The 13,013-nt window shown below is 44.3% G+C and overlaps 1 protein-coding gene across 1 annotated transcript in view; it reads right to left on the bottom strand.

Moving 5' to 3' along the window:
- The window catches only part of LOC308581097 (C-type lectin domain family 2 member D-like), a 68,575-nt gene that overhangs the window by 15,657 nt on the left and 39,905 nt on the right, over positions 1 to 13,013 (bottom strand). The window lies entirely within an intron of this gene.

Here is a 13,013-nt window from a genome sequence, read left to right as displayed (position 1 = left end):
AATGCTGAGCACGGTCCCTACTATCCCACATGCACAGAAAACATGGGTACTTGGTGGAGCCAGACTGTTGTCCCAACAACAAGTTCACCATCTTCAGGTCAACACAAATAAACCACTTATGCTGATCATAACCAATTTTCTCCAGCACATACTTCACCGCTTCATAGTTCTCCTTCAGTGTACTCGAGTGAGCCAGGGGTATAGAGGCAAACTGGTTGCCGTTGTGTAGCAGAACACATTTCAGTGATCGCTTGCTGCTGTCAATGAACAGTCTCCAATCTTTGGGTTCGTACTGTGGCACTCCAAGCTTGAGCAGAAGCTGCACAATATCTGCACAGTACACCAAGTCCTTCTCTTCCGGGGAAAAACAGAGGTACTCTTGATGCCTGTTGCGGAAGAAGCTGATGCGAACACTGTCAGAGGGGAGGTTTTTTCCTTCAACCTGGATGCCAACACTTCGGCGGAGTCCTTTGACAAGCTGAGGTCGCGAACTAGATCATTCAACTGCTTTTGTGAAAATGGATGTGGAGCATCATCATCAAGAACCACTTCTTCTTTATGTCCTTCAACACTGGAGGTATCTTCGTCACTAATGTCAGGAAGTTCTCCGAAGATAGGCACTGGAATTTCATCACAATGAGCTACAGGACGACATGCTGATTGAAGATCAGGATTAACTTAGTTTTGATCCCCCAACTTTATGCTTTATGGAAGATTTCAAGGTTTTATGACTTCAAACTGATCCCTTTCCGACATAATCACCCAGAACTATCGGACCTGAATACTTCTTGTCATTAAAATAATCATTTCCAATCAAAACAATTATTCGACATGGCATTTTACCCCCACCAACTTCTTCTAAAATGCTCCACACAAGCGTACATGTGAACAAAAACGTAAAAAAACCGACATGTGGCCGTAGCTCAAAAACTTGACCTGATTGAGCAAAACCAATGTGATTTTTGGATTCAGCGCATCAGATTCGTCCTAAATCAACTGAAAAAATGCAGACAACAAATTTGTTGTTGACCAGTGTTATCATTATTATGCTTTGTGCATCCACGTCTAATCTTGCCCCTTTCTAAAATGTATTTATTGGCGTGTGCTTTTCTTTTTTGTAAATCTACCAAAGAATAAAATGAGTACTGAGGGGTTTTCTCAGGATGGTGGAGGGTGTGTGTGCAGTGTCCCCATTGGTGCAACAGGGATGGCAGCCACCCTTCTTATGGTACGAAATGCTGGGGGGGGCACAAAAATGGGAGGTTGAGGAGAGTCGGTTGTGGGGTGGGGAGTGAGAAATGTCCCTATTTTCATCTGGGCTCTGTTGGAGGGTATGTATCTGGCCGCAAGCCCCATTGGGAGCTGGGGGCAGGCCTACCCCACTCCTTGAGTGCACGGAGGGTTAATCTGAACCCCACCCCACCCCCCCTTTTCAGGAAATGCAGTTGGAGAATGTGATGGCAGGAGTCATAGTGGGAGGCAGGAATGAAGGGATTGAAGGCTTCCATGCAATCATCCTCTGAGACCCTTCATTACAGATCTTTTGGCGCCAGGCAAAATTGTTTTCCTTGGGCTGATTGAACTTTCTATGGTCTTTGAAATGTGGATACTGGGAGGATACTGGTTTCTGTTTTATCGTTTTGTGTTCTCATTTTTTATCTGGAGAGCCTCCCTGTGATCTTTGGATGAAGGGTGATATACAAATTTAATAAATATTAATAATAGTGGGATAGTTGAGTGAGTTTCATGTGAGCAGGGTGTGCTGAGAAGGTGATTGCATAAAGGGTTTTTGGGAGAAAATACTGATTGCAACAGAAGCAGCAGATTGCACCAGGTTCTTCCCCATACTTCCCCATAAACTGTTATGGCCAGCTTCTTCTCAGTCCCTTCGCTCTGCATTTAAAGTTCTCATGATTTTCAGTATTACAGCACTATGATCCTAAGAACATAAGGCGAGCCTCCTGAATCCGGCCAATGACCCATCCGGTCCACAATCCTGTTCTCACAGTGCCCAGCCAGATGCCTGTAGTTCCTGCAGTTTCTAGCTAATATTATTCAGAAGAATTATTTCCTCCTTCTGTGGAGACAGAGCATAGTCATCACAGCTAGTAGCTAATTCCCTCATAATCTGTGTGGTAGAACACTTGACTCATTCCTGTGTACAAACGTGAAAGGTGCTTAAGTAAGGCTTTCTTCCAGCAACCTGGGCTTAAAAAGTGCTCAAAAGTGAGATACTCTTTGCCAGCTCTTTTGCCAATGCCCCACTATGGGGAAATATTCTACTGTACAAGGTTTTTGTTCCAGGGCTATAAGAAGTCCTGTGTGGGAGACATGCAGGAGGAGTAAGAAGAGATGCTTCACTTGGGCTATCCTGCCCTAAGGTGGGCTTGGACCAGGTGACCTTCAAAGCAGGGGCGGAGGAAGGGGGTGCAGTGGGGGTGGTCGACCCGGGTGTCACCACTGAGGGGGGTGACAAAATGTTGGGCGGCACTCATTGTGGGGCCTGCAGCGCGCCTGAGTCACGCGTTCACCTGCCTCCTCCTCCTCAGTTATAGGGCAGCTGAGTGGGAGGAGGCAGGCAGACTCCTCGGAGGCCCCACAGAGCATCCTGCCCTGGTTTGCCCTGCCCCGTGGATGGCTGGCCCTGCCCCTGTGGGCAGCTGGCCCCACCCCTGGGCACAGGGCATGTGCGCCGCCTCAGGCGCCCAATCAGCTTGCTCTGCCACTGCTTCAGAGTCCCTTCCAACTCATTCTGTGTGGATGGACTTAGTTGCCACTTGGATATTGTAAGGTGGGATGAAGAGCACTGGCAGACAGGTTGCACATGGCAGCAAACTAAGGCTGATGGAATCTCTTGTGGTTCTTCCTAGTTGCAAAGCAACAGCCTCCCCTTGTGAGCCCAGTTTGCATTCATAGTTCTCTGGTTGCAGACAGAACTGTTGGCTATCTATGTACCCTGTGTGACTTCTGGCATTATACTCATTTTTTAAAAGCAATTTGTCACATGCCCTTTTTTGTCTGACCCCCTATCATTGCTATTCCTACCATAGATTTATATTTTTATTTTGTTCTGTGAACTGCCCTGAGACCTCTAGGTATAGGACAGTATAGAAATGAAATGAAATGAAATGAAATGAAATCAGAAAGTATGACGGAATGGAAAAGTTCATCGGCTATTTAAAAGCTGGCACAGAAGGTGCTTGCTGGCAAGATTATCACACAGTAAATGGTAAAAGGTAAAGGACCCCTGGACGGTTTTGTCCAGTCAAAGGTGACCATGGGGTTGCGGCGCTCATCTCGCTTTTCAGGCTGAGGGAGCCGGCGTTTGTCCACAGACAGCTTTCCAGGTCATGTGGCCAGCAGGACTAAACTGCTACTGGTGCAACGGAACACTGTGATGGAAACCAGATCACATTGAAACGCCATTTACCTTCCTGCTGCAGCAGTACCTGTTTATCTACTTGCGCTGGTGTGCTTTTGAACTGCAGGACGTTGGCAGGAGCTGGGACAGAGCAACAGGAGCTCACTCTGTCGCGGGGATTCAAACTGCCAACCTTCTGATCGCCAAACCCAAGAGGCTCAGTGGTTTAGGCCACAGTTCCACCCATTGCACATTGTACTGGGCCAAGGACTCTGAAGTCTCGGTTTCTTGTTTCTGCCAAATAAGCTGTACAAACTCTCCACTACCTTTACTATTACCACTGGAGCTCCTTGTTAGGGGGCGAGATGCAAAGCAATGGAATTTAAGCAAAAGAGAAAAACTATGGCACTGGAGATGCATGAAGTCAAGTCAAATTTATCTGTTTAAAACCATTAGCGATTGCCAAGCTAGGCAAAAGAGGCCTCTGGTATATAAATCAGCTGGGAAAATATAGCACGGAGGAAAAGGGAAACATTAACATGACAGTATCAGAAATGGTCCCCATCGTGTCCATTATCCTTTTCTCACCAATGGCCAACCAGTTGCCCATAGGAAGCAGGAGAGCAGGGCAGGAATGGGTCCATTGGTGCAACTCCCCTCCAGACAGAACCAAAAAAATATATCTTAGCCATAGACTACATTGCAGGAGGGCAATTTTGGGATGAACAAAGGGAAACAACCTGACATTAAATCCAGGTGGTTATTATCATTATTTATTGGGTTCTTTTTTAAACTCTGCCCTTCTTCCTTAAGGAACCCAGGGTAGCAAGCAAAAAGGTTTTATAACAGTTAATACATTCTGAAAACCATCTCAGTCTTCCATCCAGTGATCTAGGGCTTGTCAGGATCAGGAGGCCTCAGCTGCCAAATGTCTGGGCATTCTTCAGCCACCATCAAGGTCTCACTCGCTTGATCACAGGGTCCATGGTGGTTGGAGTTGGGGGAAGGCGCTCTGTTAGGTACTTGGATCCAGAGTCATTTAGGGCTTCATAGGCCTGTGCTAACACCTTTAATCGGGCCCAGTAGCTCACTGGAAGCCAGTGCTGTGCATACAGGGCCAGTGTCACATCGTCTATGAAAGAATGTCTATGTACTCGTACCTCTGTTAGGTCAGATTCACACCAATACTTGCATCACCTGCACTCTAGCTGATGTCCAGCCTCTTTAATAAGCTAGAGCTCCTCAGTAGAGCAAGGAGCCTCCTGGACTACCCCTGGCCAGAGAGGTGCTTAGGCATGATTGTACAGTCCTAAAATGAGATCATTTAAAAGCATTATTAGCTTAGAGGACGTCACACCAAGAAGTATGGCTAACTTGTTTGTTCTTGCCTAACTTCTTGGTGACTCGTCCTCCAAGCTAACAATGGTTTTAAAAGATCTGTAGAAAACGCAACTTGAAAAAAGAGACAATGCACGTATTTTTGTAAACGAAGAAATCTTTCATAAAAATATATTAAAAGGCATTTTAAAAAAGATGCCCTCAAAAATGAACCACAGATCATGCATTTAAAGGGGAATTAGACAAATTCGTAGACGATATAGCTGCAGTGCTTAAAACATGCTTCAATATTTGTTTACATTTCATCAAGCCACTTTGGTGGTTATTACTCCTGTGGGAGAGAATTACACAATTTAACCAGGCACCATGGGATTTCTTTGGCATTTCATTGGTTGGCCCCAGTTCCTAGTATTAGAAGAGGGTGGAAAATCTTTCCACTTTCTTCACTCTTTGCCTAATCTTATGCTTTCCCCCCAAATTTAAAACTCCCCAATGTTGTAACATTTCCTCATAGGGCAGTTGCTCCATTCGCTTAAACATTTTGGAAAAAGGACTACAGATTATGTGTGATGTGGGACAAAGGAGCTGAGCAGCAAGAAGATTGTTGTGTCTCTGCACACACAGAAGGAAGGAGAAGAAGTTTTATTTTATGTTAGATAATGTCAATTAAAGATTTAGCAAGGATTGACAATCTGATAAGTAACCTCCCTTGTTGAAATTGGAAATGTTAACTTAATATACATGCAGGAACCAATTGATGGACAGTTGTCTGAAAAGGAATTAAGTAAAAAAGCAAATATATTGTAATGTAATGTAATAACATGTTATGTTTGGAGATAAACTAGAAATTATTGGGGAATATGATGCAACACTAAGGAGAACCACTGACACATCCAGGAAGATGTGCAAGAAGTCAGATTTGGGGGAAAAAGACATCTGAAGACAGCCCTGTTTAGGTTTGAAGGTGACACGGAAACTGCAATTAATCCAGAATGCGGCAGCTAGACTGGTGACTGGGAGTGGCCGCAGGGACCACATAACAACAGCCGTGAGAGATCTGCATTGGCCCCCAGTACGTTTCCGAGCACGATTCAAAGTGTTGGTGCTGACCTTTAAATCCCTAAACGGCCTCAGTCCTGTATACCTGAAGGAGCATCTCCACCCCCATCGTTCAGCCCAGACACTGAGATCCAGTGCTGAGAGCCTTCTGGCGGTTTCCTCACTGCGAGAAGTGAGGTTACAAGGAACCAGACAGAGGACATTCTCGGTAGTGGCGCCCGCCCTGTGGAACACCCTCTCTTCAGATGTGAAGGAAATAAGCAGTTATCCTATCTTTAAAAGACATTTGAAGGCAGCCCTGTTTAGGGAAGTTTTTAACATTTAACGCTGTATTGTTTTTAATACTTGATTGGGAGCCGCCCAGAGTGGTTGGGGAAACTCAGCCAGATGGTCGGGGTATAAATAATAAATTATTATATTATTATCATTATAAATGACTGATGTTTTAATATATTTTTAATTTCTTGTTGGAAGCCACCCAGAGTGGCTGGGGAATGAATGAATGAATAGACCAGTGTGTAAAATTTTGAAAATCAATGCAATTTTGAAAATCAATGCAACTGCCCACCTAGAACCCTGAAACGCCAACTAGTGGACGGTTTTATGTCCAGTCCTTTTCCTAATGATCCCTAGCATGGAATTCACTTTTCTCACAGCTTCAGCACACTGGGCCGGCATCTTCATCAAGCTCTCCACCACGAACCCACGGTCTTGTTCCTAGTGAGTCACCACCAGTTCAGACCCCGTTAGCATATTTGGGAAATCAGGATCTTCTGCTTTAGCCTACACTGCATGAGTATTAAAATGGAAAATGCAGTTCGCCCAGTTTTGGATCTCCATAGAATCCCTATTTCTTCTAACCACTGTACCCATTTGGTGTCATCAGCAAAGCTGGCTATCTCACTGCTCACTCCTAACTCTAAATCACTTTTTAAAAAACATGGCTTCCAGTTCTAATACTTGGGGGACCTTGGGGCATTGGGAGAGGTGGTAGGTCAGGCATAGACAAACTCGGCCCTCCAGATGTTTTGGGACTACAACTCCCATCATCCCTGACCACTGGTCCTGTTAGCTAGGGATGATGGGAGTTGTAGTCCCAAAATATCTGGTGCCTGACCTACCACCTCTCCCAATGCCCCAAGGTCCCCCAAGTATTAGTACTGGAACCCATGTTTTTTTAAAAGTGATCTAGGCTGAGTTTGCCTGTGCCTGTGGTTGGTCTTCAGTTTCTGTTTTCTCCCCTCCCACTGTGGAACTGCATCTTAGCCCCACCTGGTGGGGATGCAGGAGAGGGCCTTCTTGGTGGCTGCTCCCAGACTTTGGCACTCCCTCCCTAGGGAAGCCAGACTAGCTCCCTCCATGTTGTCCTTCTGCTGGCAGGTGAAGACTTCCTTGTTCCAACAGGCTTTGGGAAACTGATTGCTTCTAATGAAAGGCTGGTGCTATGCTATTTTAATTTTTATTAACTAACACACACATACACAAAATATATGTACAGTGCTTTTTTCTGGGGACACACACACACACACACACACACACACACACTTGAGGGGGCTAGCACCCGGCAATGTGGTCATGTCACATGTGCATGCTGCAACATGCTGACATGTCTCTCTCTCTCTCTCTCTCACACACACACACACACACACACACACACACACACCACACAACTTGCATGTGCTAACATCCCCGCAGAATATTGAGGGGCCCCAGTCCCCTCCTTGGCCCCTTGGCCACCCTGATGGTGCCCCTGTGTGTGTGTAGATAGAGAGTTTTAATCCTATCAATTCTTAATTGTTTTTAATAATTGCTTTTTCTATGTTTTTAGCATTTCTTTTTTTAATTATCTATAAGCCACCTTGAGTTCCGAAATGCAGAAAGGTAGGGTTTAAATAAACAAACAAATTAATAAAAGCATTATTTCTCTGCTTTAAAGGAAGAGTTTATTTATATGGCAAGTTTAGCAAACACAAGTTGAACCTTAAATCATGTGCAGTGTTTAGGAGTTACAGCAGCAGGGCAGCAGCTGTGTTACAAGAATCGGAAGTATCTCTCCCCATCAGTGGCGCCTTGAGGGTTTGGCAGAAAATCAAACAGGGCCAACATGTTGACAACTAGAAAATGAAACAAATGTGGAAAGGCGATCATAGGCGTAACTCTCTATTCATTGCTTCAACTCGTTTTTATTGTATTGTATCAGAGCAACCAGCCATCACACAATTTCAGGGAACAATGCCCTGGTATCAGTGCTTTTTTCCTGGGGGTACACAGGCGTACACATACCTCTAAACATTTTGTGAGTCTAAGTGTGGCCTCATTGAGGGGCAGTATTTCAATATGAGTAGGAAAATGAGAGTACCCCTAAAAAAAATTATAGACAAAAAGCACTGCCTGGGATCATTGAGTTTCATATCGGACAACGATCAGGAAAACAAAAAAAGGCATATGAGGACAACGATCAGGAAAACAAAAAAAGGCATATGAGGAAAGAAGGAAATGAAATCAAATGAATATAAGAGAAAAGAAGCTTTGCAAATGTATTCTTCACTACAGCACCTTTTCAAACCTGCTAACATAGTTTTTGTTTTTCAGAATGGGACACACCTGCCATGATAGGACAGGAGGTGCATTAATCTCTAGTAGCCGGGCTTCCTTTTGAATTTTAACAATAACAGCAAAACACACGGAAGACTCAGTGCTAGGTCCTATCCAGGGAGAATTGTGAGAATTGTGAGGTTATAATAAAAGTTTCCATTTGCTCCCTTACTTGGTTGGTCCCAACGCCTCACCAAGGGTTTAGGTGACAAATCCCCTGCTCAAGGGAGCAGGCCGCTTGCCGTTCAGAATCCATCAGGAGGAGTCTTGTAAGCAATGCAGAAATCACACAGTAGAAAAACGTCTCTTCCTCTTTTGAAACCAAGAGATGCCAGTTGATGGAAATATCCTTAGAGGGAATTCAGAAGAACAAAGAAGGAGCACAACCCTCGCCTTCACCAGCTTCACAAACGGACTGCTGCACCCAATTTGGTGCCCAATATCTAAGAAAGTAATGCAATGGCTTCGTTTCTCATCAGAATCAGATAATAACAGTTAATACATTCTGAAAACCATCTCAGTCTTCCATCCAGTGATCTAGGGCTTGTCAGGATCAGGAGGCCTCAGCTGCCAAATGTCTGGGCATTCTTCAGCCACCATCTAGGTCTCACCAGCTTCGCAAACGGACTGCTGCACCCAATTTGGTGCCCAGTATCTAAGAAAGTAATACAATGACATCATTTCTCATAATAATCAGAATAACCTGAGGAGCTGCTTGGAACTTTGGAGACAGAAAAGGTATCAACAGAAAAAGTACCACAGCTGCCATCTACTGGGAGGTCTGCAGTATTGTGAAAGGAATACACAGAAAGCTGACAATTTGCTGGCCGGCTAAGAAGTTTGGTGTATGAAGACCTGCACAGCTTGGGATCAGGATACCTGAAAGATCGTCTCTCCCCTTATATACCCAACTGATCGCTGTGCTCTTTAGGCAAGGGCCTCCGGCTGCTATCATCTTATTAGGAATCTGCACAATGCAGGAATCGGGTCTTTAGTATTGTGACAGCAACCTTTTTGGAACCCCCTCCCTCTCTGAGTATTTGACAGGTGCTTCCTCTGTTGTTTTTCTGCTCCTACTGAGGACCTGCCTCTTTCAAGAAGTCTTTAAAGCCAGAACTTTCCCAGTCCGCATTGGAATTACTTTTAACACGCTTTTAAAGAAGGCTTTAAATGTGTGTGTGTGTGTGTGTGTGTGTGTGTGTGTGTCCCTCGCATTTAATTGCTTTTTGGGAGGAAGGGAGGATATCATAAAATTATACAATTGTAGAGTTGGAAGGGACCTCGAGGGTCATCTAGTCCAACCCCCTGCAATGCAGAAATCTCAACTAAAGCATCCATGGCAGATGGCCATCCAACTGCTGTTTGAAAACCCGCAAGGAAGGAGAGGCCACAAACTCCTGAGAGAGTCCGTTCCATTTTTGAACAGCTCTTATTGTCAGAAAGTTCTTCCTGATGTTTAGTCAGAATCTCCTTTCTTGTCATTTGAAGCCATTGGTTTGAGTCCTACCCTCAGGACCAGGAGTAAACAAGCTTGCAGTCTGAAAGCAACACCTGCGAACGCCAGCTATATTTCCTGGATTTATTTCTGTTCTGGGCGTAGGACAAATAAGTGAACATGACTAAATGAAAACTTTTTTTTTTTTTTTGCAAGAGCTTGAAGACTTTGTGAAATACACTTGCTCCATGAAGGGAAGAAGAAGAAGAGTTTGGATTTGATATCCCGCCTTTCACTCCCCTTCAGGAGTCTAACAAGCGGCTAACAATCTCCTTTCCCTTCCTCCCCCACAACAAACACTCTGTGAGGTGAGTGGGGCTGAGAGACTTCAAAGAAGTGTGACTGGCCCAAGGTCACCCAGCAGCTGCGTGTGGAGGAGCAGAGACACGAACCCGGTTCCCCAGATTACGTGACTCTTAACGACTACACCACACTGGCTCTCCAGTGAGGAGAGGGACTAGTGAGACCAGAGTTCAAATCCAGTGACCGTGAGCCAACCACTCCCTCTCAGCCTGACCTACCTCACATTGTTGCTGTAAGGGTTAAAACAGAAGGGGAAACCCTGAGCTCCTTGAGGAAAGGCAAACTATAAATGTAGGAGATAAATAAATAAATCTGCAGTATCTATAGGTAGGGTAAGGAAAAACCTCTGTCTACATTTTGGAAGCTGCAGACAATATTGAGCTAGCTGGAGCAATAGTCTGGACTGAGATAAGGCAGCTTCCTATCAGTTAGTTGCTTCCATTTACTTCTCCTTTGGATATTTACTCAGATGTAAGTACTACTTTGTTCAGTGGTGCTTACTCCCACTTAGGCATACAGTTGCAGCCCAAATTTATTTAACCAGTCCACTAGTTTTCTACATCCTCTTCCCAGTATTTAATGGTTTAGTGGGTGCCCTTTGTGCCACTATATCCATTTATTTGTCATCTATGTGTCAAATTTACAGACAAATCCTGGTTTGAATAATTTATGAGGGCACTTACTATAACGAAAGAGAGATAGGTGATGTTATCTAATTTACAAGGCCCAAACCACACCTATGCTAAGGGATCTGGCTGCCTATTAGCCACTGAGACAGACATTTAAGGTTACAGTGGTACCTCGGGTTACATACGCTTCAGGTTACATACGCTTCAGGTTACAGACCCCTCTAACCCAGAAATAGTACCTCAGGTTAAGAACATTAATTAATCTAGCGATAGACATTTAAGGTTACTTTCATATAAAGCTCCAAAGAGTTACCAAGTTACTGAAAAGAATGACTTCCCCTCCATTGCCTGGTCTGAACAATAAATCAACAAGTGAAACCTGATTAGTTTTGACATGGTCTACTGCTTACGCAAAATTCAGAGCAGTACGAAATTTGAAGGATAGCTGTGTTTTGGTTCTCCTGTTCTGGAAATTTGACAGGTTCATTTTTCGGTACGAACTGAATCACATTTCTCCTCCATCCCTAACTCATGCCATTCAAGTTCACAAATTACCGTACTGGCCTGAATATAAGCCTCACTCCCCCCCCCCCCAATTCTGACCGTGATAAGTTAAAGCGTGGCTTAAATTTGTGAACTTACAAAAATAGACTTTTATGATATCGCTGCTGAAACAGAGATATGGTAAAATGGAATGGGTGTGAGTGCCTGCAGAATTTTAAGGGAGCGGCTTATATTTGGGTATTGTTTTTCTTTTCTCCCCACCCCCTTGCATTTTAAAGTTGTGGCTTATATTTGGGTGCGGCTTATATTCAGGCCAATACAGTATCTTTCACTCTTTCATATATACTTCCTAGGTTCCCTGATGACATGAGAGTACCCCCGAGTAGCAGACTTTGTGACTGTCATTCTGGTGGTAGTCTTGGGTGAGCATTATTATTTTATTTTATTATTTTATTTTATTTATGAAATAAGAGTGCTTGCTCTATCTGTCTGTCTGCCTCATCCAGCTGTCTACTGTTCTGTTGTTATGCTGCAGTTTGCATGGCCACCTGCTGGTGGCTAAACAATTTGCAGCCTGACAACATTCTTACTACTACTGATGCTGCTGCTGCTGCACACATCTATCTTCCTATATACATAAAAATGTAAGGCCGTCGTCATGCAATGCAGGATTTGTAAAGCTTTGCTGTGATCCTCGATTTGCATGAAGTCAGGGTGGGGGAGGGGAGCGAAAGAGAAGGTGGGTTGCACAACACCAGCGGTTTTAAATAAGAGGTTCAAGTACTGCTGGGATGTGGGGAAACTGAGTGGGGAAAGTGGCAATTTTAAACAATGGCAGAGGTTTGAGCAGAATGAGCAGGGGGGTGACACTTGGAGGGGGTTTAAAACAATGTATGAGCATTTAGAAAAGAACGTAGGAAAGTGCCTGTCAGTTTCCTACCTGAAGCATAACAATCATTTTCAGTGCTTTTTTAATGGGTTACTCAAGGGCACACAGTACCGGCACCTCTTTTTATTTTGGTTTAAAAGTGTGACACTTACTGTAACAACTTCATGGTGAGAACCAGCACCTATTTTTCTAGAAAAAAAAGCACGGGTCCTTTTCAACGAGGATGGCATAGCAGCATAGCCTAATTTAGGTATCCGTGCGTAAGGTGGTTATCTTATTCCTCAGTGTACAAAATGTCACTATAACAGGTGACTCTGTTCCAAAAGACACAGTACTCCTAGCTAAGAACTCTTGATGAATGTAATATCCACCAAGCCCAGTTTTTCTCATCACTTTGCCACTGTAATGAGGATTCACATCCATAAGATGCTGAGACCACAAAGAGAGATGAACAAGAAGAGGAAACTTTGCTCATCTCCTGTACGGTGGTGCTGTCACTGTCATGTGAAGGCTATTTTATGTTGTTATAATACAGTGGACCCTCCGGATATGAATCTAATTTGTTCTGGGGGTCTTTCCGCAACCCAAAAAGTCCATAGGCAGAGGCACTGCTTCTTCGCACGTGCACATCGTGATAGAGAATTCCTGGGCATGTGCACATGGCGAAACCCAGAAGTATACACTTCTGGGTTTGCCGCGTTCACAAACCAAAGTTTACATATCCAGAGGGATATGTAAGCAAAGGAAGAAGAAGGAGAAGGAGAAGAAGAGGAGGAGGAGGAGGAGGAGTTTGGATTTGATACCCTGCTTTATCACTACCCTAAGGAGTCTCAAAGCGGC

Source organism: Podarcis bocagei (genome assembly GCF_964188305.1).
Source record: "Podarcis bocagei genome assembly, chromosome: 2".
NCBI classification, from domain to species: Eukaryota; Metazoa; Chordata; class Lepidosauria; order Squamata; family Lacertidae; genus Podarcis; species Podarcis bocagei.
This window is presented reverse-complemented; position numbering and strand designations above follow the sequence as displayed.